The sequence below is a fragment of the Panicum virgatum genome, chromosome 6N (assembly GCF_016808335.1).
Source record: "Panicum virgatum strain AP13 chromosome 6N, P.virgatum_v5, whole genome shotgun sequence".
NCBI lineage: Eukaryota > Viridiplantae > Streptophyta > Magnoliopsida > Poales > Poaceae > Panicum > Panicum virgatum.
In genome coordinates this window covers 36,400,592-36,425,410 of record NC_053150.1, presented here as the reverse complement: position 1 = coordinate 36,425,410, position 24,819 = coordinate 36,400,592, and positions in this window count along the sequence as shown.

Genomic DNA, 24,819 nt, shown 5'->3' with positions numbered 1-24,819 from the left:
GGTTTACATGTGTCGTGTTGGTTAGGTCTACCTTGCAAGGTTAAATCGAATCGATTCGCCGTGACTCGCTTGGCATGTCTAGGAGTCGGCTAAGTATATACCATAGTCGGGTAAGACTTGCTGAGTATTAGTATACTCAGAGTTTGTTGTTACCCTATTTTCAGGTAGCTGCTGCTGGTTGAAGCTAACCAGGATTCACATCGGTGGGCTCGATGTGACGTTCTCACGACTTCGTAGATAACATTGTTTTCAAACTAAGCTTTTATCTAAATTCCGTTGCATATTAACTCTGACAATTACTTTAAACTTGTTTTGTGAAGTTCTGTTTTGTAATTTAAATTTGAGAAACTTATGTCTGCTTGTAATCATCTGCGCTCGCCTTCGGGTGAGACTTCCAGTATTTTCGATCCTTAATCCAACAGGCTGCCGGATTACACCGTTTTAAGTGCGTGTTTACTTGATTAATGCTTAAGATGATAGTTAGCGCACTTAAACCGGTTTAATTTAGGCAGTTCTGTGACAACTGGTATCAGAGCCGAAACGCACTGGGTATGATTACTTGTACGCTTAATTAATTTTAAAACTAACTTTTTGGCTTGCAAAATGTTCAGTTTCGAAAGTTTGACGCTAGTTGCGCTAAGGAATAAGATAGATAGCTCGTATGCCCTATCTAGGTTTTATTAGCTTTGGTGGCATCTATATATCTATTCTATTCCAGCACTTCCAGCACTTTACATTCTATTAAAACTTACTTTCTTGCACAACTGGTATCTAATATTCTGTAACGACGCACCTACGCTCAGCTGAGGAAGGTAAGCATTCTTGGTAGTCCTTTAGAATAGCTCACGTGTTTCATATGTGTGCGAGTCCCGTATGATGAGAATACGAGGAGGTGATAAGGTTCAATTCAAATGAGACTGTCGCTATCTGCCGCCTGATATGGAGTGCAGATTTCCCACCGTGTGATTGTAATCACGGCCATCTCGTAAGGCAATGTTACGAGGTGAAGACCTGTTATGTGATTAGATATAACCGTGTACCTTGGGACATGTGTACCCTTGGGTGTCCCATAAGGCGATTTGTACGGGAAGTGAATACGTTGCCTCGGTAACGTATGAAGCGCTACCCATTCAGCGTCGAACGTTTGGGTGCCATCTCTATAGTGGATGGTAATGTATGTGTGAATATGTGGGAAACTGCATATGCGTTACCCGTGTGACGTAGGACACATGGGGACCATTCGTGTGTGCTGGCACGAAGGGTCCAGAAATAGAATTGTATATCTCATTATATCTTGTGTTTGTCTGCAGGTACGCTAACCACGTTACGTAAGCTTTGAATGTAAGAACGATTAGTATATATAGGGAGAGTACGTATTGTGCCACCGGTTGTCCCCATATGCCTAGTTATTGGCAATTGTTTCGTGAGGAACGATAGAACGTGCATGCATCATCACATATCTTGAGTTTGTGTGAGTGTCATGCTTGTTGTGTTGGTTTACCGAAATGTGTTGCTTGTACCTAATTCTCCACCTATAGTTTGTGTTGTTAGTAGTGAGACCTATACAATCTGCTAGCCTGACCTTGGTTGAGAATATCTTCCTCAGTGGCTTTGGATCATGTGAGAACCTTTCCAGTAAATCTTAGCTTGTCATTCAAGTCAACCTCTTGATCCATGTCTTGGACCTATTCCAACAAAACTACTGTTACTTTTCGTGGCTAAGCCTTGATTTTGCCAACAAAGTCCTTCAATCCATCGTTCAATGACCGGCCTATCATTGATGTCGTAATCTATATTGTTGTCTATTTTGATTCTAACACCGGAACCTTGTACATTCCATTCTTGCTCAGTAGTTTCGGATAAATTAAAAAGGTTCACGACAAAATAACTTTTTGAATATAGTCATTGCAACAATCATGCATCACGTCATTGGTTAGTGCATGGCGTTGCATCATCGTTGAGAATCCATAGATTGACTAACGGGAATGCGTTCGAGTGTAACATCGTGGGTTGTCTTGGGTTTCCTCTAACCTATCTTGCCTCTTCTAGCCTGTTGGGTTGCTACTCTTGATTTCTCTTGTGGTGGTGTTTAGTTGCATAACCCTGATGCCGCGACGGAACCTAGGGCCTCATGTGCGCTGCAGCCACATGATTGAGCCACTAGGAGCGCCTGGTGTCTAGGTATGTATGACGTAACTCACCTCAATCTCTTCTTGTGCAACCCTTACTAGTGTCCTAACTTCTAATCCCTCTCAAGGGTATAGGGTTAACGAGAGGTTAGTCTCGAGCGAGAGAACAGTCATAAGACGCATGTTGCATTGTGTGCATCGCAAACTCATGTGAGTATGCATCATATTTTATGCACCTCATACATGCATAAAACAAGAGCATCATCATCTTTGCATCATGGTGTATGCATCATTGAGTCGACATCCTGACAAATGCATCATGTCATATGCACCATTTCATTTGTGCACGGGACCTTCCCTCATCGCGTTGCACCACCATTGTAATCATAGATCTCATGGGTGCATCAACGTCATGGGTATCGTGAAATATTTTGTCATTATCCCTTGATTGCATTGGCATAAAGAAACATGTTTTACAACTAGCATCGTGCAACTCATTCAAATAATATAATCCTGAGCAAGGATATTCCGAGACTCCCTTTGTAAACCCATCTTCCTTGTTGTCCACAATTGCCATCCGTAAACCTTGTGACGAATCTTTCGGACTTCATTAATCCTCATGTTGTGATCTTAGTCCTATGAGAACTTGATCACCTTGTCTCAGCGTTATTCCTTGTTTTGTTTGACCTTTTCTTCATGAACGGAAAAACCTTACATCACTCAATTGTCTATTCTAGTTGAAGAGTCTTGCAAGAATTGAGTTCGGATGTTTCTTAACATTATCGTCGTCATCAGGAAGTATCCCTAGCCGCATGCAAAGAAGGAAATTCCTTTCGCCCTAGTAGAAAATTCTAGTTTCAAAATGCGTGGTAGACCTTTTAAGTTCCATAAATGACCCTGATCAAAGTGTGGAGCTATAAACTCTTTTATGCATTGATAGTTACTGTTGTTTTTGTGCTTTTAAAACCTGTACTTATACATCCTGCAGACCTTTTGTTGAGTCGCTAACCTAATAAAGTTTCACCGAGTGCTTACCTATGTCTGAAGTATGCTCGTGTGCCTGCTGATCAAAACCATGCCTAGCAATCGATGTTGAACCTCTATGTCGCTTATCTTAAAGATGATCTAGAGCAATGTTAGTATCTTTTCCGTCTTGGCCTCAGAATCTTTTCCTTGCAATCATGTCCTTACTTTATCAACCAAGTCTCTGGATGCTATATCGATTTGTTTCATGTGTCCTACTTGTTTTCCTTAGTTTCCTCAAGTCTTCGCATGCTTATCGACCTTGACCTCGTATTGCTGGTCAACCGGACCAAATCTCATGCTGATCGTTAATTTGGCAATTTCTTCGGAGGACACAAGCTGTGTGTGAAGGAAAAACAAGAGTCTTATTTCCTGCAGTTTGTGGCAGTTAATCTTAGTTGCTCTCATGTCCTGCCTCTGTTTTTGGATCACCTACATGTTATCCCTCCTTCTTGTAATGTTATTCCATGCACGATCTATCTGTGCTACCTGGGATGTCTCGTTGGAAGTATGCCTGACGGCGCCGCAATGAAACCGAGGGTCTTCGATGAGCGATCGACATGTGGTTGTGCTGCTCATCACGTGTTGGTATCGAATTTGTTAATTAGGGTCCTTTATGCAACTTCGTCAGTATGCCATCTCCTCGTGGGCCTTCCCCGCATCTAGCGTTCGTTGTTCTGTCTGGGGATCTATATATCATATCTAAATCTAGTGAGTCTTTCTTTTGAAGTTACCAAGAGGATAATCTTCGAAAGAATTGCTACTGGACAAAGATACTATCCGGTGTTCGTATGTCGGGAGGCGACTCAAGCAAACTACTTTGGAAGTTAGCGGCACAATACGAACCATCTACACAAGGTCAGAGGTCAAATAAGCAATGCGATAGAGAAAAGTCCTGTACATGGTATCTTCGGGAAGGGATGGTTCATGCTGAATGCGCTACCCCCAAGAAGGATTCCGAAGGTAAGTTAGTTTGAGGAAGGTAATTTCAGGATAGTGTTAATATCCTTGGTTAACGAACATCTTCCCTCCTTATCTGTCACTTACACACGTCAATCTCGGGACGAGATTCCTTTAAGGGGGGAAGGTTGTAACACCCCAGGTGTTAATCACCTGTAGTTAAGGTTAATCATGTGTTTGGTATCATCATTAACACTAATCGTGCATGCATAAAATATTTTTGATTAAATTTTGCTAGTACTTTAACACATGAAATGATGCCTAGTTTTCAATCCAACAAAACATGCTTTAAAAAAATAACTTTTAAAGTCTTGCTTAGATAAACTTTTGCCTAAAAACAAAGTTGTAGAGTTTGGAGTGGTGAAAAACTTTCGTGTTTATGGTTTTTCAAGTTTCAGCAAAAAATTTGAAGAAAACTTTTAATTTTGCTGTGAATAGGACATTAATGCTTTGGTGTCAAAATTTCAAATTTTAAACCATGATTTAATCTTCAAATGAAGTTTTGCCTGAAACAAAAGTTGGAGAACTCAAAATTTTGAATAACTTTGGTATTCAAAATTATTGGAGCACAGTTCAAATTTTCGGAGAAAAATTGGAGTCAAACGCAGTCAAAGTTTTCTGACCTCTCTCTTCCCCTCTCCTTCACCGTCCCTGTTTCGCCGTTCGGCGTCCGTGCGCCGGCGCCGCCTCACGGCCGGCCACGCGCCGCGCCCCCGACCCAAACCGCCCTGGCGCCCTTGGTTTTGGCCGAAACCAACCCCTCCCTGTCGCTGCGCCAGTTCGACACGCGCCCCAGCTTGCCACGCCGTCGCCGTGCCCGGCCGCTGCGCCGTTGCCTCGTTGCCGCTCAAGCTGTCCTTATCCGCTCACGACGCCAACTCCGATTTCCCCTCTTCTCCTCCCCGTGCTAGAGCCAGAGCTCGAGCCCCCCTGCGCCCAGAAGCGCCATCCGCGCCATGGCCGCCGAGCTCTGAGCTCGCCGTGGCGCCGCCTCTCCGCCCAAGCGCTGATCAAATCAAGTAGCCTGCGACCTTCCTCGCACCCCACTGCAGCTCCCTGACCGTTTCCCCGCTGCCCAGGCTTGCTCTGAACTGCTGCCAGCCTCTATGAGCGCCGCCGCGAGCAGCTCGCCGTGGAGCTTCCCCTTCCGGCCCTCCTCTACCCTGGACAAGCCCCTAAATAGCTTCCTCTCGACCTGCTGGTGCTCACAGGCCTAGCCATCGCCATCCTCCCTCGCCGGAAGCGCCGCTGTGCGATGTGCACATGGCCATGGGAGCACTGCTCCGCCGCGCCCCCACTTCCGGTCATCCCCGATCCCAACCGAAACCACCCACAGGTAGTTCTCGAGCCTCTCGTGCTTCCCCACCACTTCCAAGCCGCCGCTATGGCCTTCTCTCACCGGAATCGAGCCCCTGAGCGCTTCCTCTGCTTTAACTTGCGCCCAGGGACTTCCTGCAGCAATTGAAGCAAGTCCAAGGGGTTTTCTGCATTGTCATAGACTCATATGAATAGTCTTTCAGGGACCAAATCGCTTGAAACTTTGAAAATCCATTGAAAATAGTAGAAAAATCATAAAATAGCAATTTAAGATGTTTTGGAATCCTTGTGAGTAGATATATGCAGTGGAATCATAATATGATGGGTTTTAGTTGAAAATATTTGCTGTAAAAATAGATTTATGCTTGTTAAGGTTTTAATGCTAGTGTTGCTTCTCTTTTTCATAACTGCAGTTATAGTGCTCTAAATGATATTAAATTTTTATGGTAGGCTGATGTGTGTGCTGTGGTAAAAATTGCAAGTTCATTGAGTGCAGTAGGACCGAGTTATTGATTTAACTTGTTGAATGCTAAGTAAATAGTTTATAAATAATAGAAATGTGTAAAAATGGAAACTATGATTCTACTGCCCTTGTATGATTCATACATCCGCATTAATGCATCTCATTTAGATACACTAGATGGACAACGCGTGGACATGAAGCACGTGATGACGGAACCGAACCCCAAGATAGCGTTGGTGGACGCGTCCTGAAGAGAAAAGAACCCGTTGGAGCAACCGAAGACCCGGCTCAAAGTTAGAAGGGCCCAACGCCTTGTTTCTACTAACACTGACTTAGTGTTAATCCCTGGCAAGCCTCGGAGCATAACCCCTAATTTCATAATTCAATGTTATTATTTAAGTATTGTGCATTAAGTTTTCTAGGAGTTGAATGAAACCCTAGTATGCATGTCTCTCCCTAGGTACCTATGAGTCTCTACTAGTATACAAGTATCGTGAGAAATGTTGTTCTAAGTAGGAATCCGATAGAAGTCGAGTGATTCCTGTCACTCGCGAGATATAGGTCCTTGTTACTTATGAAAGGGTTACTAGAGAATGAATCGTTGGGAAAGAAAGGAAAAATGGAGACCGGGCGGAGATGAATTTGGTTATGGATATGGAAGGTATGGAAAGTGAGTCTCCGCCTGTGTCGATTGAGGACCGTACCGTTGTTGGCACTACTGATCGAGGATTGAATATTAGTAACCACATGCCGGAAGTAGGAGGTAATCGAAACCAGTAAGCTGTGTACCGCTTTACAACGATACTTTGAATCCCTACCTGCTACGCTGGGCGTGGGAGTTGGCGGGTGTTGGATGGATGCCACCTGCGGGTTCTCTGGGAGTTCACCGTGAGGGGCCCAACACCTGGGTTTTAGCAGGCGCGATTCAGATGTTGTGGTAACGATGGAAACAGTTGATGCATGTGGCCCGACGGGGTTTATATGTGTCGTGTTGGTTAGGTCTACCTTGCAAGGTTAAATCGAATCGATTCGCCGTGACTCGCGGATATGAGAACCTTGATCTCTCTGTCACATCATAGTAAATGATGGAATTGGGAATGGAAAGTTGAGAATATGAGTTATGGCTATGGTACTCTGAAAGGGTAATGTGATGAACCATGCGTGCTCTAGATGTTCAGGCAAATCTAGTCGGTATATGTATAATAAACTTGAGCTAAAATACTGAAAGTAAGGATCCACTATTAGTAGCTTTTCAGCAAAATAACTCCAGAGCCAAATAGCTTTGCATGTCTAGGAGTCGGCTAAGTATATACCATAGTCAGGTAAGACTTGCTGAATATTAGTATACTCAGAGTTTGTTGTTACCCTATTTTCAGGTAGCTGCTGCTGGTTGAAGCTAACCAGGATTCACATCGGTAGGCTCGATGTGACGTTCTCACGACTTCGTAGATAACGTTGTTTTCAAACTAAGCTTTTATCTAAATTCTGTTGCATATTAACTCTGACAATTACTTTAAACTTGTTTTGTGAAGTTCTGTTTTGTAATTTAAATTTGAGAAACTTATGTCTGCTTGTAATCATCTGCGCTCGCCTTCGGGTGAGACTTCCAGTGTTTTCGATCCTTAACCCAACATGCTGCCGGATTATACCGTTTTAAGTGCGTGTTTACTTGATTAACGCTTAAGATGATATTTAGCGCACTTAAACCGGTTTAATTTAGGCGGTTCTATGATAGTAAGGCCTCGAAATTGATTTCGTTCGACGGTAAGGAATCTCCGGAGGGAATATTCCATAACGGTTCGCAGACAGTACGGGGTCTTCAGTCGTGCGCGCGGGTCTTCTGCTAGTCATGGGTGACGTGGCCCAGTGCGTGCGGTGCGGAGCGGGTGCGCCTTTTCAGACGGCTGCCTTGGGTAGGCGGAGAGGCGTGGGTGGCGGCTGGCGGACGGGACAGTGCTACAGTCCCACCGTGCCCGTTGGTTACTACACCGTAATTATTGCCAAGTGCGCGCGTGGGATCGTCCGTGATCATGGGACCCAGCTGTCAACGGTAGCAAAATCTACCGCATTCAATGCGGCAGATTCGGGGCCGTGGCGGCGAATCCACCCGTCTTGATGGATAAAAGCGGGGATGGGGGATCGTTTGGGCTCACTTGGCCATTTAATCTCGCCTCCCCTGCCTTCTTCGCCTCCCCTGCATCCAGAGCCCAGAGCCAAGAGCGAGAGAAGGAAGAAGGAGCGAAGAGAGCGCACCTTAGCCCTTGCTTGAGCTAGCCTTTCGTGTTCTCCGCCCGACTTGAAGCAATGGCGAGGATCGAGGAGCCGTTGCTGTGGGGGAAGTCCACCACCATCGCGGCGGTTTTGGAGCAGTTGGTCAACGACAGGCTCTTGCCGTTGAACACCAACCCGGCGCGGCCGGTGTGGATTCCCCCGCGGCCGGAGGAGACCGAGCCGAATCCCCCCAGCGGCTACATCGTGAGCCTCGTGCGGCTCCACGAACGGGGATTCAGCGTCCCCGTCGGCAGGTTCATGCGTGCGCTCTGCGACTACTACGGGGTGGAGCTGCACAATTTCAACCCCAACTCCATCTCGCAGGCGGCAGTCTTCGTCGCCCTCTACGAGGGTTACCTGGGGATTGAAGCACACTGGGAGCTGTGGATCCATCTGTTCTGCGGCGAGCTCTACATCAAGAACATGCGGAGCCAGCCGAAGAGGTACGCCCGCGCCAGTGGTCTGATGCTCCATGTGCACATGACCCGGTCGAGCATGTACATCTACAGCAGGATGACTACGAACAACGCCGGGTGGATCCGAGGGTGGTTCTACCTTCGCAACGACAGCGATATGCTCCCGGCATTCACCAACAAGGTGCTCCGGGAGAGGCCAAAGAAGTGGAACTGGGGGGTGTCGCCCCAGAAGCAGCAGGCCAAGCTCGAAGTGCTAACCAACGCGCTTCGGTACCTGGCGAAGAAAGAGCTGACGGCGGCAGTCGTCATCGCGAACTTCCATCGATAGAGGCTGATTCCTCTCATGGAGAGGAAGATGCTGATCTTCGAGCTTACCCTCGAGGCCCCGTACGAGGGTTCGAGGACGTCGAACGTGCTGCTCCCCCACAACATTGCTGCCCGGACAGCAAAGAGTGTGGTGGCGGAGTTCCCCGACAACTCAGATGATCTCTGGAAGATCAAGATGCGCCCCGAGAAGGGGTATCTTTCTCTGGTGAGTTTGGGTTTCAATTTGTTGTCGATTTTGTGCTGTTTCTTCCCCACTCCTTGCTCCTAACTTGGTCGCGTTTGCATGGAGTGCGCCACAAGGGATATATCTCGAAGCCCCTGGTCCTAGAGGATCGCCAAGCCAACCGCCTGTGCGATGAGGCGGCGAAGAGGGAGAAGGATGCGGCGAGGGAGGCCACCGCCAGGAAGAGAAAGAGGAAGGAGAAGCACTCCAAGGAGTGCAAGATTGCACAAGCGGAGGGCGCCCCGTGGCCAGCCACACCCAAGTCCACTGAGGGGGAAAATTCCTCGGATTGTGAGCTCAACTTCTCGGAGTCCAATGACGACGAGGTGGTGATGGGCGCGGGTTCCCCGCCGGCCTATCGAGGGGCTAGCGGCGAGGGCTCGATGGTGATGCTGGGCAAGGCGACGCTCACGCCGGGATCACTGGCAGAGCCGCCCCCCGTGAGGATAGAGCGGAGGTCGCCCACGCTGGTGGCGGAGCAGAGGTCGCCCACGCCGGCGGCGAGCAGGAGGGCACCTGCGCCCGCGACGTCGATGGGTGGCGGAGGGTCCGCGGCAAGCGCGGACACGCCCGCGCAGACGGCCTCGAAGCCCCAGGCCGATCCGAGGGTGACGCCCCCCCGGTCAGTTGTCAGGAGGTGTCAGCGTGCCGCAGGCCCGGAGGAGAGGCACGAGCAAGCGCAGCATGAGCGCCCAGTCGGAGTAAGTGATCTTGACTTTGTTCTTTGTTTTTGTTTTTGCTCGACCCTCAAATCCTGTTGACTTCAACGATTCTTCTCCCATTGCCCGGCTGCATGTCAACTGCCAAGCATGTGGCCCGCCTCGTGCCAACCAAGGCCCTCAAGACCGGGGCGCACGCGACGCCGCATTCGGTGCCGCAGCCCCCAATCGGAGTGGACCCAGTCCTGGAGGCCTAACTAGCCCGAGCTCAAGGGGCGGAGGCGACGCCGGTCAGGGCGGTGCTGCGGCGGCCGCCTAGGCCGACGCCGAGGAGGAAACCGGCCGGGGTGGCGCGGAGAGAGCCGCCCAGCCGGAGGTCGAAGTCGGCGAGGGCGGAGCGAGCAACGCCGCCCAGCTGGACGTCGGAGTCTGTGGGGGCGAAGCGGGGAATGCCGCCCAGCCGGAGACAGGAGAAGGAGGAACTGGTGGGGGCGCACAGGAGTGCCCCGCCGGCCAGAGAGAGGGGGAGACCCCCGCCCCCGAGCCCCCGAGGGCTGGTGTTGAGGGTGCCATGGAAGAGGAGTCGGCGCCAGGGGAGCCATCAGTGGAAGAGACCCGCGCCCCGGAGCCCGCGAGGGCCGGGGACGAGGGTGCCGCTGAGGCGGCGACGCACACGGCGCCGCCGAGCACGACGCTGGTGGTGGAGCTGTCGTCGAGCAGCGACGAGTACGGGGACTCAAGGGATCTCGACCCCACTGCTGCGACCAGCGCCGCCGATCGGATTGCCAAGTTCATGTCGGCCTCCGAGGAGGTACTCGGCGCGGGGACGTCTGAGGGGCCCAGTCATGGGGCAATCGTCCAGTCCGGGGTCCCCTTGGAATTTCTCCGCAACGAGTAGGAGGAGGAAGCGGCCTGGAAGACACAGTACGAGGTCGGCTCTCAGATTTAGGGCAACCTCGACCACGCCTTGCATCTTCATAGGACGACGGACTTCCAGATCAGCATGGTAAGCGCCTTTCCCCTGGGAATCGCTCATGTTCGGTCTTGTTTTTGTGTGTTCTACTCATGCTTTTCCACTTGCAGCGGCTGAGGGACATCTCGCGTAACAAGAGCGCCGAGCTGACCCAGTTGTACTCCCAAGTGCACGGGCTTGGGCAGTACAATGCCAATTTGGTGTTCCAGATGATCGATGCCAACACCCTGGTGACTGACCTGGTGGCGCACTAGTGTGCGCTAGAGGAGGAGCTGGTGCAGACCGCCGGCGAGCGCGACGCCCAGAGGGCCGTGGTGGAGCAAAAGGCCAAGGAGGCCGAGGCGCAGGCTGCCAAGCTACGGCGAGCTAGGACGGCGCTCGAGCAGAAGGAGGCCGAGCTCCAGCGCAAGGAGGCAGAGCTCCAAGGCAAGGAGGCCGAGCTCCAACGCGAGAAGGCGACCGTCACCATGCTCAACGCCACCCTCGCGGAGAGGGATGTGGCCTTTGGGGAGAAGGAAACGGAGTGCGTAACGCCGAGGCTGCCCTTAAGGAGAAGGAAGACTCCTTGTCCATGCTCCAGGAAACCGCACGGGTCCAACAAGAAGAGGCGCAAGTGCTAATCACGGGTAAGTGTCCGAGACTTCACTGTTGTTCGATTCTGGTTTATCGCAACTTATCTTTGTTCCCTTGTTCAGAGCTGGAGAAGGCGGTGGCGGATGAGACCGCGGCGAAGGAGGCTGCCAACACCGCGTTTACGGTGGTGCAGGACGAGTACGCAGAGCTCTAGCAGACCGCCGTGGCCATGTGCCAGGAGCTCGAGGGGGAGGGTGCTCAGTCTGGTAGCTCGGTGGCCAGCCGCCTGCGATCACAGGGCAGTCGGGTCGCCAAACATGCCAAGAGCACCTTCCGCCTTGGTGTCCAACGAGCCCTTGCTGTGGCCTCGACGCACTACGACATGGACCTCCCGCTGGTGTCGTCAGGGTACGTCGTTCTGTTTGGCATCAATGCGGACACCGCGTCGGCAATCATGAACGACGCCGACGCCGCCATCGAGGAGTTTGCCGCCGCTTTGGCCAGGAAGCTCGAAGCTGACATCCCCCGATAGCTGAGTTTGATGCCGTTGAAGATCCGCAGGGGGGGAAAGACAACTTGTAGGAAATCTAGGCCTCGGAGCCCATGTAAATAAGTTAGTACTTTATCATAATTTGCATTTCTAGATGAAGAAACTTGTTATTGTAAATCGACAGTGTGGCCCATCGAGGCCTTGTGCGTTCGAGCCTTCGTTTTTTCTACTTTATTTCTGTGTTCTCGTATATGCTTTAGATAGGCCTTGGCGAGGGAGGTTTGCGTTCATAAACGGCTTAGGCATAGGGAGGTGAGTGGGGATGCCATATCCCGGAGGCGTAGGCAGTCCCGCGGCTCGGCCGATCCCGTTCCTTAGTCGTTTATGCCTTGCGTCTACCTTTCTAAGTATACGAGAAACTTAGATACGGAAATTTTTCGAAAAAACATTGGCGTTTTTGGGGACGTTCGGGGGTTCCCCCCGTAGTAGCCCCCGAGGGAGGCTTGGCTTTGCCGAGGGTAAAGCCGAGCGTACCTCAGTGTTCGTGCGTACCCGAGCCCCCGAGGGTTCGTAAAGTTCCCAAAAAATAAATAAATAAAGCATACTCTTTACTGCTTCGGGAAATTTCAAATACGAGTACAAGCTATGTACAAAGAGCTTGAAATTCTAAGGATAGAAGCGACGTAGCTGCTGTATGTTCTAAGCGTTAGTGAAGACTTCGCCATTTTCGTTCGCCAGCTTGTACGTGCCGGGCTTAAGCACCTCACCGATGATGTACGGGCCTTCCCACGGTGGTGAGAGCTTATGGCGTCCCCTGCTGTCTTATCGAAGCCTTAGCACCAAGTCCCCTTTGTTGAGGTCTCGACGCCAAACTCTCTGCGCTTGATACCTTCGCTGGGATTGCTGGTAACGTGCGGAGTGTAGGAGCACCACGTCTCGAGCCTCGTCCACTTGGTCCAGCGAGTCCTCGTGGGCTTACTGGTTCTACTGCTCATGATAAGCCTTGAGCCTCGGCGATCCATATTCCAAGTCCATGGGGAGGATGGCCTCGGCACCGTAGATGAGGAAGAACGGGGTAAAGCCCGTGGCTCTGCTTGGGGTCGTCCTCAGGCTCCAGATAACCGAGGGTAGCTCTGCGAGCCACTTTCGGCCAAACTTGTTCAGCTTGTTGAAGATCCTTGGCTTCAGGCCTTGCAGGATCATGCCGTTGGCACGCTCCACCTGGCCATTCGTCTGCGGGTGTGCCACAGCTGACCAATCCACGCGTATGTGGTAGTTGTCGCAGAATGCCAAGAATTTTTTGCCTGTGAACTGGGTGCCGTTGTCGGTGATGATCGAATTTGGGACCCCAAACCTGAAGACAATGCCAGTGAAGAACAAAACGGCTTGCTCAGATTTGATCTTGCCGATGGGTCGAGCCTCGATCCACTTGGAGAACTTGTCAATCGCCACCAACAAGTGGGTGAAGCCCCCGGGCGCCTTCTGCAGTGGGCCAACGAGGTCCAGCCCCCACATGGCGAACGTCCATGTGATGGGAATTGTTTGCAAAGCGTGAGCCGGGAAGTGCGTCTTTCGAGCATAGAACTAGCAACCCTCGCAGGTCCGCACAACATCAGTGGCGTCGATGACCGCAGTGGGCCAGTAAAAGCCCTGTCGAAACGCGTTGCCCACGAGGGTGCGCGGCGCAGCGTGATGCCCGGAGATGCCGACGTGGATGTCTCGGAGGTGGGGCCTCGTCGATCTCCATTGCTTCATCCTCGTCCATCGAGAAGGTCTCGATGTCATTGTTCATGGCCTCGGGCTCCTCCGTCGAGGGGTGTAGCGAAAATGGCCTCTCATGCCATATTTCAATATAATGTTTTGGCGATTGATGACACACACAACACTTGGACTAATGTGATTGTTAAGATGACCATTCTCAAGCTTTTAGGTTCAAGTGATGACAAAGAGAAGATAGGCATACCATGTCAAAGAAATCAAAACAGAGGCATTTTGTTATCACCGGTTTAACCGACGTATGGCAAAATGAACTCACCGGTGCAATAACAGAGAAGGCCTGCGAGCTAGGGTTTGGCACCGGATTAACCGGCGTTGGGTATTTTACACTCGTCGGTGCATTGACTTGGAGCACGTCTGGAAGTTTGGTTTCACCGGTTGAACCGACGTTAGGAAATTTTGTATACGTCGGTGCATTGATAGATGAAGACAGAGGAAATTCTATACACCGGATGAACCGACGATTGGGTCTTGGTGAACGTCGGTGCAGTTCTCCAGAGAGTTGGTTTTCAGAGTTCACAGGACAACTACACTCACCGGTTAAACCGACGTAGCATCGGTTGATTGCCTGTACACGTAACGGCTAGGTTTTGAGGCAGGCAGTTTAGTATCACCGGTTGAACCGACGATGGCTTTGGAGGTACGTCGGATTAACCGGCGTTAAGTGTTTTTCTGGCAGCTTTTCTCCAACGGCTATATTTGCTTGGGCTGCCTATATATACCCCCAAGGCCGGGTCATTTGAAGTTGCTGGAGACCATACAAGCATACAAGAGTTAAAGATCATCTCCAACCATCCTAGAGCTTCATTGTACATCATATAGGCTTAAGCACACTTGTGAGAGTGCTTGTTTAGGCTTAGTTCTTGAGAGAACTAGCTTGAGAGAAAGTCTTGCTGCGGCAAGCAACTTGTGTACTCGTCGTGTGACCCTCCGACTTGGTGTGGAGCGGCAATGACACTTTGTGCGGGGAAGGAGACCCCTCTTGGTGAGAAGCTCCAATAGTGAAGACGGTGCCGTGGTGACGCTTCGAGAGAGACGGTGGCGGTGGCCTTGTCTTAGTGACTTGGAGTCACTTAGCCTTTGCTTGCCGGGAGCCTTGGTGGCGAACGCAAGACGGTGATCAAGCGAAGAGACTCGACATCACACTTGTTCGTGTTGGACAAGTGGCCGTGGACGTAGGGAGGGACTTGTTGTCCTAACCGAACCACGTTAATTCGTGTGTCTTGGTGTCTTCACGGGAGTTTGCATATCCTCTCCCTTACCTCTTTACTTACCGTATTTCGTTTCCGCATTTTCTCTATCTTGTGTTCCTTTACTTTCCTAGTTAGTTTGATTAGGATTGGCTATAGGTTGCAAGTCTTTTAGGGGTAAGTAGAGAGTAGCATAGATAAACCTTAGTCATAACTAGCATGTGTAGGACGTGTTAGGTTTATCTTATGCTAATAGTTTGAGCCCTAGGCTAAAAAGCGATTAGCGACCCTATTCACCCCCTCCCCCTCTAGGGTCGGACACCCCGGTGATCCTTACAAGGGGTCCTTGGCCGATGGCCCGATGGCCGCAGCCCCCGAGGGTTCAGGTGCTGCTCCGATGACTTCTGCAGGATTCCTGAAATCGACGGATGGCATGGCGAGGTCGCGGGCGAAGATGTTTGGGGGAACAGCAGTCCGCCCGGATGCGATTTTAGCCAGTTCGTCCGCTTCCTCGTTGTACTTGCGCGCGATGTGGTTAAGCTCGAGCCTATCAAACTTGTCCTCGAGGCGACGCACTGCGTTGCAGTACGCCTCCATCTTCTCGTTGTGGCAGCTTGCCTCCTTCATCACCTGGTCGATGATGAGATGGAAGTCTCCCCGGACGTCGAGGCGCCTGATGCCGAGCTCGATGGCGATGCGGAGGTCGCTGAGGAGGGCCTCGTACTCCGCCATATTGTTGGACGTCAGGAAATGCAAATGCACCATGTAGCGCATGTGCTCTCCGAGGGGTGAGACAAAAAGCAGGCCCACGCCTGCACCGGTCTTCATCACCGACCCATCGAAGTACATGAGCCAGCATTCCGCTTGAATCTGGGGTGGGGGAAGCTGAGTGTCGGTCCACTCGGCTATGAAATCTGCCAAGATCTGGGATTTCACTGCCTTGCGAGGGGCATAGGTGAGAGTCTCTCCCATCAGCTCCACCAACCACTTGGCTATCATACACGTGACCTCCCGGTTGTGGACTATCTCCCGAGGGGGAAAGATGAGACCACGATGACGGGGTGGGCCTAGAAGTAGTGGCACAGCTTGCGCCGAGCTAGGATCACTGCGTAGAGCAGCTTCTGGATCTGTGGATACCATGTCGTGGTTTCGGATAGAACTTCACTGATGAAGTACACCGGCCTCATGACAGGCAGAGTGTGCCTCTCCTCTTGTCATTCCACAACAATGGCGGCAATGACGACCTGAGTCGTGGCTGCCACGTATAGGTAGAGGGGCTCGCCGTCCATTGGCAGCGTTAGGATTGGAGTGCTAGTGAGCGATGCCTTGGCCTCCGGGGTCCAAGAAAAGCGTTTAGATTTCCTCAAGAGCCGATACAGAGGCAAGCCTTTTTCACCGAGGCGTGAGATGAATCGGCTAAGGGCTGCTAGGCAGCCCATGACCTTCTGCACCACCTTTAGGTCTCGAATTGGTCCCATCCGAGTGATGGCCGAGACTTTCTCAGGGTTGGGCTCGATGCCCCACTGAGAGACGATGAAACCCAAGAGCATGCCTCGAGGGACTCCGAAAACGCACTTCTCGGGATTGAGTTTGACCCCCTTAGCCCTAAGGCAATCAAATGAGATCCTGAGGTCGGCTACCAGGTCGTACGCCTTCCTGGATTTCACAACAATGTCGTCGACATATGCTTCTATGGTGCGCCCTATATGATCTCTAAACACATGGAGCATACATCGCTGGTACGTAGCTCCAGCATTTCTAAGGCCAAAGGGCATCATGACATAGCAGTACATGCCGAAAGGGGTAATAAAAGAAGTCGCGAGCTGGTCGGACTATTTCATTTTGATTTGGTGGTAACCGGAGAATGCATCAAGAAAAGACAAAAGTTCGCATCCCGCAGTTGAGTCAACAATTTGATCAATTCGTGGCAAAGGAAAGGGAACTTTAGGACATGCTTTATTTAAACTAGTATAATCTACATACATCCTCCATTTCCCACTCTTTTTCTTAACTAAGACAGGGTTAGCAAGCCACTCGGGATGGAATACCTCCTTGATGGATCCGGCCTCCAAAAGCTTGTGCACCTCCTCACCGATCACGCGCCGCTTGAGCTCGTCGAAACGACACAGGCGTTGCTTGACCGGCTTGGAGTTCGGCAGGATATCAAAGGAGTGCTCGGTGACCTCCCTCGGGATGCCAGGCATGTCCGAGGGGATCCACGCAAAGATGTCGGCGTTGGTGCGGAGAAAGTCGACGAGCACCACTTCCTATTTGCTGTCGAGGGTCGCGCTGATCTTCAACGCCTTGTCGTCGGGGGTCTCTGGGTTGAGGGGAACATCCTTGGTGCCTTCAGCCGGCTCGAAGTTGCCCGTGTGCCACTGCTTGGAGTCCATGGCCTCCTCGGCCATCCCTTGCAGCTGCACGGCGAGGGCTTCGTCGAGCGCCAGAGCCTCGGTGTGCTTGACGCACTCGACATCGCACTCTTAGGCATGCTCAAACGAGGAGCCGATGGTGATGACACCCTTCGGGCTCGGCATCTTCATCTTGAGGTAGGTGTAGTTGGGGATCACCATGAACTTGGCATAGCAAGGATGCCCAAGAATGGCGTGGTAGGCTCCCCGGAACCCTACCACCTCGAAGGTGAGCACTTCCTTGTGGAAGTTAGCCGCCGTGCCGAAGCAGACGGGCAGGTCGATCTGGCCAAGGGGTTGGACTCACTTTCCCTGCGCAACGCCGTGGAACGGCGACTTGCTGGGGAGGAGCTTGTCCAAGCCGATCCCCATGAGCTCCAAGTGTGGGCTATATAATGTTGAAGTTGCTGCCTCCGTCCATGAGCACCTTGGAGAAGCGGGTGTTGCCGATGATAGGGTCCACAATGAGTGGGTACTGTCCAGGGTTCGGAACGTAGTCGGGGTGGTCCTCGCGGCCGAAGGAGATGGTGTCCTCCGACCAATCGAGGTAGGATGGCGTGGCATTGGTGACGGAGAAAACTTCCCGGCGCTCGCGCTTGCGCTGTCGGGGGGTCATGTTCGCCGTCGGCCCTCCAAAGTGAAGAAGGCGTTCTCCACCGAGGGGAACCCGCCATCTCCGTCCTTGTCGCCAGCATCCTTCTTCTTGTCCTCGTCGCGATTCGCGATGCGGTTGTAGTACTTGCGGAGCATCTCGCACTGTTCGAGGGTGTGGTTGACCGAGCCTTTGTGGTAAGGGCACGGCTTCTTGAGCATGTCGTCGAATAGGCCGCCACTGTGATGAGGGGGGCCTTGAGGACCTTTGCGGTCTGGGGCAGTGACGAAGGCCTCGTCGGAGTCCTCCGCCTACCCCTGTCCGCGATGGTTCGATGGGGCCGGCTTCTTTCCTTTCTTCCCCCACTTTTGTTTCTTGGCGGGGGCCTTAGTCCTGCTGCTGCTGCCATCTGCAGGCGCATCGTCCTTGCGCTTGCTTGCCTTGTTGTCGAAGATGGCACCAACTACCTCCTCGCCGGCGGCGTAGTTGGTGGTGGTATCGAACAACTCGTTGGTGCTGACGGGGCGGCTTCGCACAAGCTCGTGCACGAGATTCCTGCATGTCGTGCATTCGAGGAAGGTGTTGATGACATCGACGTTTGTGACGCTGGGGAGCTCGGTGCATTGCTTGGAGAAGCATCGCACGTAGTCACGCAGGGACTCATTGGGCTTCTGCCGACACCCCTTGAGATCCCAGGATTTTCTGGGGCGCACGTAAGTGCCCTGGAAGTTGCCCACAAAGATCTTGACTAGGTCAGCCCAGTCGTAGATCTGATCCGCGGGCAAGTGCTCGAGCCACGTTCATGTGGCGTCGGCAAGGTGAAGAGGAAGGTTGCGGATGATCACGGTGTCATCCGTTGCGCCGCCCAGCTGGCATGCCAGGCGGTAGTCGTTGAGTCAAACCGCGGGGTCCGTCTCTCCTGAGTACTTGACGAGGGCGGTGGGTTGTTGAAAGCGTGGGGGGAAAGGGGCGGTGCGAATCTCCCGGCTGAACACACGGGTGCCCGAAGGCTCCGGTGTCACTCACCTATCGTGCTCGGGGTCGAAGCGGCCTCCCTGTCGAGGGGTGTACTTCCTCCGTTGACGATGTAGCGGGCGTCGTCGTCATCGGCGTGCCCGCGCGTGTCATGTAGGCGCTCCTTCACAGGAGTCCTCTTGATGCGGTCGTGCATCGAGGGTCTTCTCGCGTCATCGGCGGCGGCCGCCTTGCCCTTTCCTCCCGGAGGAGTGTGCACCGAGGCCTCGTGGCCCTAGTGCACTGCTCCTCCGGGCTTTGAAGCTGCCGAGCGCATGCGAGACGCAGAGCTCTCAGCCTGCTGCACCGCAGCCTGCTCGAGGAGCACCTTTGCCTCGTTGCGCAGGTTGTGTCCATCAGTCGTAGAGGGCTCTGGCAAGGCTTGGAGTACGTAAGCCATAGCGACGAGCTTTTGGCTGGCCCTTTGCAGTTCCAGCGGTTTGTCAACATTGTCGTCGGCCAGGATCCGCTCCCGAGCGATGCGTCCCGCTGCCTGAGCTCGCGCACCGCGAGCGGTGCACTCCTGCTCAAGCGTGGTACGCAGCAGTCGTGTCTGGTGATGCTCCTCCTCGAGCCTTTTCTCGAGCTCGGTGAGTTGTGCCAGCTGCATCCGCCACGCCGCCGAGCTTGATGAAGCGGCGGGGTTTGGAGGGGGTGCCACCACTTAGTTTGCTGGTGGGGGCTCCCCGTGGTTCCCGTCGTCGCCCGATGCCTCCCCGACGTCCCCGTCTGCCAGCTCCGCCATGAAGCACTCTCGAGTGGGATCGTAATCCCCCTCGCTAGAATCCTCGGAGCAGGTGACGCAGTACGCCGCCGCGAGCTGGAACGAGTGGAAGGCATCGGGGTCACAGACCCCGGAGGAGTCCCACTCCGAGGTCGTGAAGTTGTCCATGAAGAAGTTGATGTCGTCGGCGATCGAGCCCGCCATTTTGGGGTAGGAGTCATCAGGAGATGACGCGATGAGATTGTGGATCGCGAAGAGGTGGTGACCCGGCAGCTCCTCATAAGCACTCATGTTGGTGCTGACTGACGAGGCGTAGGTCGCGGCAATGGAGCGCGTCCCGAAGGGAAAGGGCGACGGCGCAGTCGTGCCCTCCCTGGGAGGCTCCGGGGCTGTTCTTGGTGGCGGTGCCGGCGCGGATGGCACCGGAAAACGTGATGACGAAGCAGCGACATCGTTAGCCGCGATGCTGGGCTCTGACATGCCATCCTCGACCCACGTGGGGGAGATAAGGCGTGCCGCCCTACGTCGCTCCATGCGCGCTAGTCGCGCGCTGGCCCGAGCACCTCCTGCGCTGGGGTGGTGTAGTCGGAGTGCCGGTGTTGGCCCCGACCGGGAGCAGCTCCATGTCGTAACCGTTGCTGGTCGCAACGAAGTCGAGGCTCCCGAACCGAAGCACTGTGCCCACCAGGAGTGGGCGTGGTGTGTCTGCCATCTAGGAAACAAGGGAGAGAGCGAAGACAAAAGTCACGCAGCGCCCCCTACCTGGCGCGCCAACTGTCGGTGTCCTGACCCGGCGGTCCGGCATCAACTAGTAAAGTGATGTGTGATCTCTCTTCCGGGATGGTTGATGCAAGAGGTAACACAGGAACGCAAAGGGTGTGCGAGTGCACTGTACTATCTTGTATCGGGGGTGCCTGTAGTAGGGGGTACAAACGAGGCGAGAGAGGGAGGGAAGCTCCCAAGTCTTTGCTAGAGGAGAAGTTCATTGAGGCAAGTACCAATATCGGGACTCAGGAGAGCTTGTGTGCTCTATGAGTTGTGCTAAGTGTGGGGATGATGTGTGCCCGCGGAGAAGACAGAGCCCGACTCCCCCTTTTATAGACACAAGGAGGGGCGGTGTACATGTACGAGAGGGGGTTTAGAAGTCATCGTCTTCCCCGAATCGGGGGCGTGCAGTGGCGGGTTACTATAGGAAGTACATTGTGCCGTACTGGAGAGTGAGGTGCTGGTCGTGGCGGTCGTCCTGGGCGTCGTCCTTGGTCTTGCGGAGATCGTGCTAGTGTCTTGGCAGCTCCAGCGGGCGACGTGGTGGTTGCTGTAGAAGGTACTGTCTCCCGCGCTTGACGTGGCAGTGTTTCGGGGGTCCTGCAGGCAAGGGTCTTGATCGGGTTAAGGCATGGGCCGCACCCGAGGGTCGTGCCCGGGTTCGAGGGTTCTGTGGAGCGGAAAGTACAAGGAGTTGGCAGCACAGTGGCTGGTACAGCGCCGAGCACGTCGCGCACAGTGTCGCAGGTTCCCACAGTGGCGCCACAGCGCCGGGGATGGCTGTGCAGCGACTGGAGTTGGTGGATAAGACCCCGGTCACAGCCACTGTGCGGAGTGGTGGCCTGACGCCGTCTGACCCGGGTGCCACGGCGGAGTTGTTAGCATTTAATGCCTCCGTACGGCGAGCCGGTGAACGGATGGCTGTTTGTTCTTTCCATCGAGGGGTGGCCTCGAGCGAGGCGGAGACGTGGGGGGCTGTTGACGGTCTCGGCGGGGAGCCCTCGAGCGAGGCGGAGACTGCCCCGCAGGTCCGAGGGGGCTTGGATGGCCCCCATTGTGTTCTTGGGCCGTGGATTGGGCTTATTTGAGTCATTTCCTTTCCTTTGGATCGAAGGGAGGCTGTAGGCTTTCGTGGGCCTGGTCGCCTAACATGTGTTTGTGTTTTAAGGGCGATTTTGTCCCCTGGTTAGGGTGCCCCTAATCATGGTACCCGACACTTTGGAACTTTTTGATAGGATCACTTGATCTTTTGCTTATTGGCCCTGATGATATAATGATTTGGATGGCATGCTTGATCCTAATTCAAAGACATGGAGAAATTTTATATCAAAAATAAAATAAGGGCAACTGTAGTGCTCAACCTTACCAAAACCCTATCCAGAACCATGTATATTTGAGGAAAGTACAATTTGAACGCACATAGCTATCTTTTACATTTTTTAGCTCGTTTTTAGGTGGAATGGAACAGGGAACATCCGAACATCATTTTTTTAGGTTGCTGGTATGGATTTGTCAAGGAACCGACTGGAATGCAATAGGACCAGGAATGAGTGGATGAATTAGGTTTCAATGGATCCTGCCAGGGAACCATTTAGGGGCAGGAATGAAACCTGAACAACCAAACGAGACCTAAGAGTACTCAACATGACATGAAGATAGGAACGTTAGCAATCGGCAAGTCATGGGTCATGGCCATGGTGCCTGATTAGTAATCAGGCCTCAGCGTGAGTGTCAAAGGCGATGCATCTTGATATGACCGTGTTCATCTCGGGTCGTCCTGCTCCCTCGAGGTCTCAAGGGCTCATGGCGTTCATCCAAGACTTCTGTCCCTCATTCCAGCTCCTTGGCTCCAATCTACCATGGGATTTGGTACTTAGAATTGAAATGACGTGCAGTGAGCTAATTAACTAACTACTGATTAGGGACCGGACAACGGCTAATTAACTACTAATTAGGGAGGCTAATTAACTAAATACTTATTAGGGACCGGATAGTGGCTAGTTAACTACTTATTAGGCAATCTCAATGGGAGTTTCATGGCGCATTTATCTAGACTGAGAACTAAGTAAGTGTGCCATAGGAGTTTCATCGAAACTCCTCCTTATCTCTCCTCATAAATACCTTGCCAAATCAGCAAAATTGGTGATGTGGCATAAAAATTAATGTTTATGAAACTCTCCATAAAAGCCTATTAAAACTGGCCTTAGCGGATTTGAGGGTTGTTGGCAGTCGATTACAATGATTTTCACCGCCAAAATTTCGCCGGTGTGCCTTGTGCAAAGTGATCAAGGATAAGCGAACGATGAAATGAAATTCATGCCCGTTGCTCCACGGTTATTACATCCATGACGGCCACAATTAAGTGACCCATTGGGGAGGCCTGTTGTAGAGCACTCAGCAATGACAAATGAAATTAGCAATTGTCAGTTGGTCATACGTCGCCGGTTCTCCATCCTTGAAGGATTATTCACGGGTTGCTAGGGGTCGCAGGTACGACTGCAAGCAGAAGGCTCACAGAAGGTCCACCTGCATCTCGCTACTGCCACCGCCGTCGCCCCATCTCTGGTGGCTCCCGCCACTAGATCTGCTGCCAAGCAACCGCCTCGAACGGCTTCTTGCGCTTCCCGCCTGGTGCCTGGCGCACTAGTTGTCTTCACGACCATCGGCAGCTAGCAGCTTCCACCATCTCACCACGCCATGCCCTCAACTCGGCGCCCGGCTTTTTGACCATCCTATCCCCCCAGCGGGCCGGGGAAATCTATTCGTCGCGCGCTGCTGGCGCACGAGCTGTCGCAGAAGGGGGTGGCGTTCACTGCAGGTAGGCCCGCGCAGCACTGTACTTCTTCTTCCTCTCGGTCTCGCGAGGGTGATGGCCGCGGGGTTGGGGAGGGGGTGGCCGGGGTCCAGGGTGGCGGCCGGCGAGGTCGCCGGCGGCTGGGGTGGTGGCGGGTGGCGGCGGCCTTTAGGTTCCGGGTTGTCGGGGCTCCAATGGCCACCGGACCTAGAGGAAGGGTTCGGGGGCGGCGGTGGTGGTGTATTGGCCGGCGGAGGGCGAGGCGGTGCGGGAGCGCCGCTGGCTGGGCGGGGTTGGACCCCTGGTGGGCGGTGCCAGCGGCGGGGGCGAGAAGAAGGCGGTGCGACGGCGGCTGGACGGCGCGCTTGGTTGGAGTTGGCGGCGGTGGAGGGCGGCGGCGCAGGCGGCGGGGGCGCCACCGGAGCCGGGGAGGCGGGGAACGGCGGGGGAGCGGGGCGCGGGGTGAACGACGGTGACTACGATTGAATCGCAGGAGAAGGTGACAAAATAGACGCCCCAGCGAGTCTATCTACAGCGAGTGCGACCTCTTCTGTTATGGGTCGCCTCGCACTCGTGCGCAACTGCTAGTACCTGTGGATTATTCGGCGCCAATGGCATCGTGCTTTTTTCTTTTTTATATTTTTTAAAAATAAAAATTTCAAAAATATATGTCCGTTTTGAAATATTTCAAAAATACCCCCCGGTCGCCCCCCCGTTGGGCGACAGGCCTTAAGTGTAATTTTTTTTTCTTCAAATTCGCAATGAGGTCCCTGGAAGAAAAAAAAGGCCCTGTCGCCCCCCCAACGGGCGACAGGGGCCTGTCGCCCACCCCTGGGGCGACAGGCCCTATATATTTGCCATATGCCGCCATTCCCTTTGTCATTTGAGCCTAAAAATTCAGGAAAACAGAGAGGGGTGAGAAGAAGAAAAACGGTGAAACTCTACCGAATTGCGTACTTTTTGAAATGGTGGAAGGGCACTGCTATTGGGTCACGTATGTCTGGGCAAAGAATGCCACATTTGGAAAACCCGTGATCACCGTGCTGAGCAGTGGCAACCTGTGATCTCGTACTCACAGCTAGATACACTATGGTTCCTATTTTGAGCTATTCGAGCGTGTAGTCGTCATCATCGTCGGCAGGATCTCGGCCGCTAACTCCTACCGCACCTAACTTGTCCTTCATTAAATCACGGGAAAAAATCGCAAAAACTTCCCTTATTTCACGAGCATTATGGAACCCACAAACATAATAAGTTCACATCAATAGTATGTATAGAAACAAATGACAAGTAAACTAGCACAATCATAAACATCGGATACAAATAAGCGGTCCACAGCTATCTCATTACAAATAAACATCAGAGATACAAACATCAGATACATCTAACCACCCCTTGGCCGTCGGACCCTCTTAGCCCTCTGCTGGGCACGGACATGGCCCTCGGAGTAGGTGAGAACATCCGGAGACCTCACCTGTCGCTCAGGACGCGCAAGGGGCTGCGGTGTCTGCTGCTGAGAGATCCCAAGTGGTGCTACTCCTTGCTGTGAATACCCCAAGACATCGGGGTCACCTTGCGCGGCAGGCTCTTCTGGACTCAAGCTGTCGAAGTCGTCTAAAGTGAAAGTCTCGTTATCTGGTCGAAAGGAGGAAGAAGAAGGTCCGGCGCCCGCATGGGGGTAGAATCCTACGCAAAAAATGTGGATGTTAGCGTACGCTCGTATATTTTG